Here is a 3,837-nt window from a genome sequence, read left to right as displayed (position 1 = left end):
GAATAGCCAAGCTACTTGGCAAAGGGAGGCATTTGATGTTTGGGGCTTTGGAGCCAAGGGAGCGGCATTGCTTTTCAAACAGGTGCAGGCTCCTAAAGCCTCGCTCGTTTCCCCTTTTGGACAGGCGCAGCACCTGACCAACTTTGGGAGAACAAAGCCTCCATCTGGACAAAGGGAAAGAGAGCTGGTCGCCTGTGGAGCTGCAGAGAACAAGGCTCTGCTTCCCTTTGAAGTGCTGGCATTCTCCTTAATCACCTGGAAAAGTCTTAATTTAAAGAGGGGCTCTTATACAAGCAGGGGATCTCAAGTATATTTGACTTTCATATCCAATCTACTTCCCTTTCATCAGGTTTATTAAAATTGGTGATCTGTTCATTGTGAACCCCATTTGTATCTGAATATGGAGTACTTCCTTTAGGGTCTCCCTCGCTGCTCTGTTTGGTCCTGTGATGCACTCATATTGCTGCCTTTGCCATGGAGTCATTATTTCTGGGGATAAATACTGTGATGTCAGGCACACTGGATTATAATTGTTGCAGGGTAAACACAACGGGACTTTATGTTCTTAGAATGCCTAATTAGACGACAGTAAATGTATTGTGGGACAGCTGAAAAACACAAACCTAGGAAGTGTTGCATTTTTCACCATTGGATATACATGCACTGATGCACTTTATATCTTTACTCATATGAAATAAATATCCTAAAGGAATTCTCTTACCATTTTAGAAAGATACCTGAAAGATTCACTTTGGAGAAACACACAAAATCCATAAAGCTATAGTCTCAGGAGTACTAGTCAGCTCCATACAGTGCATGGGGAATGTGACAGTCATTCTAGTACACGCACCTCACCCAAATGCCCTCTTTTTAGAAAAGGGAGGGAGGATAAGTGATATTTTGATTTTATACTTGGGTTTGCATCCTGGATACAACCATATGTTAGAGATACAAGAAACGGGAGTTCTTGCCATAAAAGAGTTTGTATTTTATGTGAGATAAATAAAATCATCTGAGAATTCAACTGTAAAAACAGAATTAAGCACTTCAAAAGATAATGGGAAATCAGAGTAAGACAATTTTAGTCAAAGAAATAGGTAACAGTGTTCACGGGATTGCAGTTTGAGCTTAGCTTTAAAAGTTGTATAAAATTATAAAGAGAGGGATGTGGATGGTGTGTCCTTATTGTTAATGATTTAAACGAGAAAATCTGTGTAGGAATAAACCAGCAGTTTCTAGTGGGGACTCTCGCTATGTCATAAGGGAAGTTGTTTTTTTTTTTTTTTTTGATTGTTTAGTTTTTATTTCATAACCATAAACTTAACTTTGCAATTCAGCTAAACTTGGAGGGGAATAAGGAAAATATGGAACCCAAAGAAGTGCAATGAGAGCACAAAGATTATAGTATATTTTGAGCAGATGGAGATGAAGGGGTGCTCTCCTGAGCTACAGAAGGAATGGTCTTGGTGGTTAAGATAAAACACAAGTCAAATTTATTATTAGATTTGTCCACAGTCAGCAATGGTGATCTTCTTGCTGGTCTTGCCATTCCTGGACCCAAGGTGCTCCATGGCTTCCACAATATTCATGCCCTCTTTCACCTTGCGAAAGACCACATGCTTGCCACCCAACCACTCAGTCTTGGCAGTGCAGATGAAAAACGGAACCGTTTGTGTTGGGGCCAGCATTTGCCATGGACAAGATGCCAGGACCCATATGCTTCAGGAGGAAATTCTCATCATCAAATTTCTCCCATAGATGGACTTGCCACCAGTGCCATTATGACATGTGAAGTCACCACCCTGACACATAAATCCTGGAATTGTTCTGTGAAAGCAGGAACCTTTATAACCAAAACCCTTCTTCCCAGTGCTCAGAGCATGAAAGTTTTCTGCTGTCTTTGGAACTTCGTCTGCAAACAGCTCGAAGGAGACACGTTCCAAGGGCTCGCCGTCAATGGCGATGTCAAAGAACACAGTAGGGTTGACCATGGTTGGGCAGCGCGGGAGGTTCCGGTGTGGCAGCGTCTGCAAAGCCATAAGGGAAGTTTTGAAAAGATCTCTGGAGAAATGGAGACTTACCTTTAGGCAGTTATCAGATTGGAAGTTAAAAATGAAGTTCCGTTTTTGATTCTGAGTGAAGTCTGTGTGTGTCTGTGTGTGTGTGCCCGCTCACACACATGTCAAAGTCCATGCCCTCTTATCGCCTCACTCTATAAATTTTCTTGAAGTGCCACTCCCAAATACAACCCATTGGTCCATGGTTCATATTCCAAAATATTCCTCTCTTTCTCCATCATATCAATTTTCCCTTTGGGGCCTGTTTCCAGCTGAAAGGGTAGGAAATGACCAACAACATGAATTTATACCAAGTTGTATATCTAGGACTGCAGTAAGGCATGACATTTCTCCCAAGACTGTTCATATCTTCAAAGGGTATCACTAACTCAAAGAACCAGTGGAATGTCCCTTCAATGAATGGACCACTGAGGAGCACTTTTGGGGAACAGGAGGACATCCCAGTGTCCTTAAGTTCTCTCCATATAAGTGGATGTCTCCTCACTGAAATGCACGTTAGGACAGAAAAGGACTTGTTCTTCAGCCCTACAGACATTCACAGGCCTGTAAACAATGGTGCCTGTCACACTGGGGGCTGGGAATAGAAAGATGGGTGGGAAGGTAGTGCTTGCAAAATCCCATTTAGGGCATTATTTATTATTCTAGTTTGTAGTTTATCCTTATAGCATCTGTAATAAATAAACACTCTTCAGAAGAAAGTGCAAGTTAACAAGGAGTAGATGAGATTGAATGTGACGACTCCAGCCCTGTACAAGAGTCACTGGCCCATTAAATGAATGTGCACAGCTACTTCTTAATGCTCTCCATAAGTAATCAATTTCTGAAAATACCAAATAATTTTAAAACAGCCCTGTCTGACCTCACTCTCCAGTGATGCTGGATCAATCAGCCCTTGCTGATTTGCCTACCTAGTTTTAAATCAATCAGATTTGACATTTTTGGTTTTGTGTTTCTTTCCCTTGCCTACTCCTGCACCCATTCCCTTCCTTTGGCAATATTAAATGGTAACTGCCCTCATTCAAGGTTAGGGCCCCAAAATGTAGCTTAATATTTATAGGTCTGGACATCTTTTGAAAAAGCAGCAGAGGAATGTAAATACCATTGCAAGAAGTTAGAACATTCTGATGCTGTACTAGGGTTTGATTTCTATCCATATAAAAAGACCCAGGATGCCCAGAGCCTGAACACAGATGGAACTTGAGAAACTGTCAGCCTGAAGTATCTTCTATCAGACTTTTAAATAGAGTGTGATTCAGGAAAAAAGGTTAAAAAAGTATGATTTGAGCTTCCTTTCTCTTTTTGACTAATTAACTTCTCCAGGTCAAAAGTAATTTTTTCCAGTTTCCTAGCTCATAGCAGATAATATTTGTGAAAGAGTTTCATACAATCTCATTTTAAGTATGTAATATAACCTTCCTATTTGTTTCTTTATTTTTGGTCTCTATCCTCTCTTACTATTTTTTTCCCTTTCTTTATTCTCCTCATCCTCTTACTCTGCCTCCTCTTCTTCCTTCCTCTTTTCATCATTCTTGTTTTGAATATAAGTATTGTGTATTTGGTTTAGATTGAATATTTGTGTCTCTCCCCAAAATTCATATGTTGAAACCTAATTCCCAATACGATAGTGGTTGGAGTTGGGACCTTTGGGAAGCAATTAGGTCATGAGGGTAGCGCATTCCTGAATGGGATTAATTCCCTTATAAGAGATCCCAGAGAGTCCCCTCACCCCCTTCTGCCATGTGAGAACACAGAGAGAGAA

At 40.7% G+C, this 3,837-nt stretch overlaps 1 pseudogene across 1 annotated transcript; it reads right to left on the bottom strand.

The window, feature by feature from the left end:
- Window positions 1-1,470: 1,470 nt before the first annotated feature.
- Window positions 1,471-2,027, bottom strand: LOC309830957 (peptidyl-prolyl cis-trans isomerase A-like; annotated as a pseudogene). Its single transcript has one exon. The product of its transcript is annotated as a peptidyl-prolyl cis-trans isomerase A-like (transcript).
- Between the last annotated feature and the right edge of the window lie 1,810 nt (window positions 2,028-3,837).

Source organism: Grampus griseus (genome assembly GCF_964374135.1).
Source record: "Grampus griseus genome assembly, chromosome: 12".
NCBI classification, from domain to species: domain Eukaryota; kingdom Metazoa; phylum Chordata; class Mammalia; order Artiodactyla; family Delphinidae; genus Grampus; species Grampus griseus.
Note: the sequence above shows the minus strand (reverse complement) of the source record. Positions and strands in the feature narration are given on the sequence as shown.